The sequence below is a fragment of the Oncorhynchus gorbuscha genome, linkage group LG03, assembly GCF_021184085.1.
Source record: "Oncorhynchus gorbuscha isolate QuinsamMale2020 ecotype Even-year linkage group LG03, OgorEven_v1.0, whole genome shotgun sequence".
Lineage (NCBI taxonomy): Eukaryota > Metazoa > Chordata > Actinopteri > Salmoniformes > Salmonidae > Oncorhynchus > Oncorhynchus gorbuscha.
The window spans coordinates 46,505,564-46,511,563 of NC_060175.1; the positions used below are offsets into that span (position 1 = coordinate 46,505,564).

The 6,000-nt window shown below is 44.7% G+C and overlaps 1 protein-coding gene across 1 annotated transcript in view; it reads right to left on the minus strand.

Moving 5' to 3' along the window:
- Positions 1–1,720, minus strand: part of LOC124020471 (chemokine-like protein TAFA-4) — a 49,968-nt gene extending 48,248 nt beyond the window's left edge. Inside the window, exon 1 of the mRNA XM_046335717.1 lies at positions 1,142–1,720. The gene's annotated coding sequence lies outside the window, so the exon portion shown is untranslated. The remainder of the gene's footprint in view (positions 1–1,141) is intronic.
- Between the last annotated feature and the right edge of the window lie 4,280 nt (positions 1,721–6,000).

Genomic DNA, 6,000 nt, shown 5'->3' on the forward strand with positions numbered 1-6,000 from the left:
TTAAGTCCCCAAACCTTTCCTCTCTCTGGGGCCCTCTCCATCTCCCCCTCTGCCCTGCACTAATGACACGGTCTCTGCAGAGTGCCACTACTGCACAGAGAAACAATGGGGAAATAATTACACTCTCTATACTGTACAAATTGCAGAGCAGAACAGAGAGAAGAGTGGTGAGGAGGTGGTGAGGAGTAGGACGGTGGGATGACTAACAATTACAACATAATAGGGGTTGGCTCTCATTACTGCTCCTATTAACATGCACCAAGTCATTTACCTCTTTTTGTGTGTGTGTGTGTGTGTGTGTGTGTGTGTGTGTGTGTGTGTGTGTGTGTGTGTGTGTGTGTGTGTGTGTGTGTGTGTGTGTGTGTGTGTGTGTGTGTGTGTGTGTGTGTGTGTGTGTGTGTGTGTGTGTGTGTGTGTGTGTGTGTGTGTGTGTGTGTGTGTGTGTGTGTGTGTGTGTGTATGCTCCCTGCCTGTTCGCGTCTCTGCTCCCTCTCTATTCCCACCTGATCAGGATCCAAGCGTAGTCGAGTGAAAAAGAGCCAGATCAGCGGATCAGCCTTGCGTACCACTCAATAGGTGCTAAGCAGCACAGATCCCCGACCGATCGCTTATTTAACCTTGCAGTGAACACTGCATCAATCTCTCCTCAACCGCTGCCCTTACTGCGAACACATTCACATACATTTGGATTTTTCTGAAGTTCCCTCGGATTAATTTAATTAAAACAGTCAATTCGATGCAACGGTTTAGATTCAGCAATCTAAAGAAAACAGGAATCCAAAGTGACTTTTATGGTCAGAGTGTGAAGGTAATTTGTTTAATTCAAGTATTTTTCACTAAAACGTCCTCTCACAGAGTGGTCATTTGACAGATTGGTCACACTGTACAAAACCAGAACATCAAAGTTATTTTCCCCTTACCGATCACCACCCCTCTTCTGTGCTGCATGACAAATGGTAGCCTGCCTAGTGCCTGCCTACCTCTTCTAAAAGCAAAGCCTTCTCCTGACCCTGGTCCTATTTCATTAGCCTATCATTGACCGTGTGCGTCCGAGTCCATGGAACAGTCACGGAACAAACAAGAAAGCAGGTAATCTATTCAAATCAATGCAAGGAATTAAGAATGAAAAATAACATCTTACCTAAATCTATAAAACCGATGGCATAATCAAATTGTTTAGGAATCAGAGATAGCACGCTTGCTGTGTGTTGCTTTTTCTTCACTCCACTGAATCCGGTTTCCGACTACGAGGCAATCCTTCGAGCTCCCTGTCCATCTAGCGGAGCCGGCCACACTCTGGCAGCGGGGTGGGCTAAAGCCGGGGTGCCACCGCACCGGAGCCGGGTGAGCTGTCTGAGTTTGGTTATCGACTGGATCCACCCTCTAGTTATTATACTGCGTCTCATAATAGATGGAACCAAAAGAGGACAGTGACATAGACATGGGAAGGTTACTCATTCGTGGCATTAAAAAAAGTCACCAAAAGTGAATAAATCCAAACACGAGAACACAGACTCGTGTTTTCTAAACGTTCCACACAAGTTAATTGTGTTATTGGCAATGGTCCCCCGCCAATGCCCGTAAGACGGGTCCGCTAGCGGCTGGAGATGCGAGAGTGATGGTGATGGTAGAATGATAGTTGCGCTCCCCGTGCGCGCTCCTCCCGAGCTGATATCGATTTGACATGAGAATTGTGAGGCTGTCTTCCCGGTTCTGAACACTTTCGCTGCGCCCGCCCCATTTGCCATGTCTCAACTATACCTTCACTGATGTCATAGTTTACAAGTAGCCAAGTGAGGGATGTGCTGAAATGACGGCATCGGCAAGTCCAAGGAGAAAATCAAGAGGCAAGAGATGATGACGAGATGAATGCGATCCAAAAGTCTTGGCAGCTGCTCAACTGACCGATTGAATCGATTACACTTAGCATCACATAATAGGCCGGCTCGCTTCCACACTTCGAACATCATTTAACAAACCGTGGATAAATATCAACAGCCTAGGCCTACTTGATTCTGTGCCCGCGCGCGTAGGTGTGTACATGTCAACCCCCAAGGTGATTAAACAACCTAATTGAATCAACTCCGTCTCACAGATTTGCTCCAAGATATAGGCCTATGCTATCCATTATTTGATCCCTAGAATATTCTATGAAGGCTTTGCGATTGATTGCGTAGCGCTGTATTTATAGTCATTAGGCTTTGGCCAGGTCGATGTCCGCTAACGACCCAAATAGAGGAGGATCGGCTGCAGGACTTGATATGCTGCAGATGTTTTACCACGTCAGAGATTCGAGGGCATATCATATATGGAGTGCCTTGTCTTTCTATTCACTGTGTCTACACAGCTTGCTTTACATTGATCGAATAGGCGAAACATAGGCCTACAGTTAGCCTATGTTGCAATACTGAAGCTTTGATGGAGAGAGCATGAAATAAAATACATTTTGGTTGTAAGTCGCTCTGGATAAGAGCGTCTGCTAAATGACTTAAATGTAAATGTAATGTGTGCTCAGATAAACACGTGGCTAGGCCCGGCCGGTGCAATTCAGCTAGTACAATCAATCTCCCGTGGCGATTACTTTCCATCATCGAGTAGTCTACACTTCCCCTGTCTAGACATTTATCTAATAAAATATTTACCAAAAACAACCTCGCGAAGCTCGGGGCTGGATGGTTTTTCTTTTTTATGGGGGGGGGATCTACCTGTCTGCATGAAATATACATTTTCAATATGCCTACTTTCAATCAAATCAAAGTTTATTTGTCACGTGCGCCGAATAGGTGTAGACCTTACAATGAAATGCTTACTTACAGGCTCTAACCAATAGTGCAAATCATGTGTTAGGTGAACAATAAATAAGTAAAGAAATAAAACAACAGTAAAAAGACAGGCTATATACAGTAGTGAGGCTATAAAAGTAGCGAGGCTACATACAGACACTGGTTAGTCATGCTGATTGAGGTAGTATGTACATGTAGATATGGTTAAAGTGACTATGCCTATATGATGAAAAGAGAGTAGCAGTAGCGTAAAATAGGGGTTGGCGGGTGGCGGGACACTATGCAGATAGTCCGGTTAGCCAATGTGCGGGAGCACTGGTTGGTCGGCACAATTGAGGTAGTATGTACATGACCATGGGAAGCGTTGAAAAACCAACCACTACACGCTTCAAAATGTTGATTGATGTCAGCTAATGTTGCAGTTTCCCTCACTGACTCAACAGAGGGATGGCTCTACTTCTTCCAATAGAGGTAGACTACATGAATGAACAATGTAGGACCGCGGAAAAGGACAGAGGCGCTCGAAAGGACTTCAGGTCCATGGCCAGCTCCCTCGTGAAGACAAAAACCCGCTGTTGTCTGCGTTGGCTCAGTTGTCAGATCAGATCAGCCACCAAAATGTTATTGGATTCAACGTGATCTCCAGCTGGATGGTGTCAAGATATTTTGACATAAATATGTGAAAATCCAGCTAATGTGATTTCAGGAATATGAACCCAGCGTTCAGCGATGTGGATGTGGGGCCTTTTAGCAGAAGAGTGAAAACGGCTAATGGGTTCATTTCAAACTCCTGACCGTTAATATTATTTAATCAAAAGCACTTATCTCGTCATCCACAAACGGCCAGGTTGTATTGGAACAAACCAAATTTAGAGGAAAAAAAAAACACTTTGCCGGGCATCAAGTTTTGAGGTTAAATGTGAAATGAAATTGAAGCCATGGTACGGTAGACAAACAGGTATATTCAGCAAGAGCAGTGATTTCAAAAGAGACCAAGCCAAGGTTATCATAAAGACATGTGTTTTATATTGATAATATCTTTCAACTTCCTTCATATATCCCATTTGGCATGAAATGAGTTGATGGAAGAAATACTGCTGAATGGGTAAGAGTGGAGTAAAGGCCTTCTCGGGTTCCAGAGACCCAGGTTAATAGTATCCCTTCTGGGACTATTTCCCCCCAGAATCGTTGCCTCGGAGAGAAAAACATGGAAATATCTGGTCATAACTTGAATAATTTTTTTCCCACTCAATCAATATTTCCACATTTATCCCCTGAAAGAGAATGTTTTCCTGCTTTGTTGGACGCCTGTAGAAGTGGTGAGGTAAGATGAGCTCACTGTAATTGATTTATCTCTGCTTAGTGGTGAGACATGTTTTTTCATAAGACACATTTGATGGATATTGTGCAAAAAGACTAGGGGAAATGGACGCGAGAGGAGATAGATGATGAAAACTAAATCAAATCTATGGCCTGGGTAGAAAAGACATGAGCATAATATGACAAAGAAGTGAGCTCACAAACTAGACTAGATAGGCCTAGACAAGTTAGTTAAATGGCAAAACAAGGGATGCAATGCTTATTGATTTAATGATCTCTGTGGGTAGTGTTTGAACTGCAGTGAGAACCAACGGTGGCATTAGGCCTATATACACTACATGACCAAAAGTATGTGGACACCTGCTCGACGAACATCTCATTCCAAAATGATGGCCATTAATATACAGTTGGTCCCTCCTTTGCTGCTATAACAGCCTCCACTCTTCTGGGAATGCTTTCCACTAGATGTTGGAACATTGCTGTGGAACTTGCTTCCATTCAGCCACAAGAGCATTATTGAGGTCGAGCACAGATGTTGGGCAATTAGGCCTTGCTCGCAGTCAGCGTTCCAATTCATCCCAAATGTGTTCGATGGGGTTGAGGTCAGGGCTCTGTGCAAGCCAGTCAAGTTCTTTCACTCCGATCTCTACGAACCACTTCTGTATGGACCTCAATTTGTGCACGGAGACATTGTCATGCTGAAACGGGAAAGGGCCTTCCCCAAAATGATGCCACAAAGTTGGAAGCACAGAATCTTCTAGAATATCATTGTATGCTGTAGCGTTAAGATTTCCCTTCACTGGAACTGCAGAGACTAGCCAGAACCATGACAAACAGCTCCAGACCATTATTCCTCCTCCATCAAACCTTACACTTTGCACTATGCATTCGGGCAGGGAGCATTCTCCTGGCATCCACCAAACCCAAATTCGTCCGTCGGACAGCCAGATGGTGAGGCGTGATTCATCCACAGGAGGTTGGTGGCACCTTAATTGAAGAGGACGGGCTCATAGTAATAGCTGGCATCAAACACATCAAACACATGGTTGGATACCATTCCATTGGCTCCGTTCCAGCCATTATTATGAGCCATTCTACCCTCAGCAGCCTCCACTGAATTCATCACTCCATGGAAAGTGTTTCCACTGCTCCAGAGTCCAATGGCGATGAGTTTTACACCACTCCACCTGACGCTTGGCATTACGCATGGTGATCTTAGGCTTGTGAGCGGCTGCTCAGTCAGGTAAACCCATTTCATGAAGCTCCAGACGAACAGTTATTGTGCTGACATTGCTTCCAGAGGCAGTTTGGAACTCTGTAGTAAGAGTTGCAACAGAGGAGAGACTATTTTTACCCATTACGCGTTCAGCACCCGGGGGTCCCATTCTGTGAGCTTGTGTGGCCTACCACTTAGCGGCTGAGCCGTTGTTGATCCTAGACGTTTCCAATTCACAATAACAACACTTCCAGTTGACTTGGGCAGCTCTAACTAACCTGTTGGAAAGGTGACATCCTACGACGGTGCCACGTTGAAAGTCACTGAGCTCTTCAGTAAGGCCATTCTACTGCCAGTGTTTGTCTATGGAGATTGCACATATTTGTGTATATAGAGTGTATTTCCCTTGCATTGGCAGTGAAACCTCAATCCTCAAAAGCCCAACTGGTAAAACTGCAGTGCAATAATTCTCCCTAATCTAGTCTGAATCACTGGATGAGATGTGCCTTAATGACTTTACGCACATCACACTTCGCCATGATTAAGCCATAGGCTCTCTTTGAATGAGCACACCCTCTCCTTGCATATTTCAAGCTCATTTCTCCCCCCATATGGCACACATTAAGAGCAACAGAGGAGGCGGTAATTCAACACCTCCAGGGTAGACACACATCATTACTT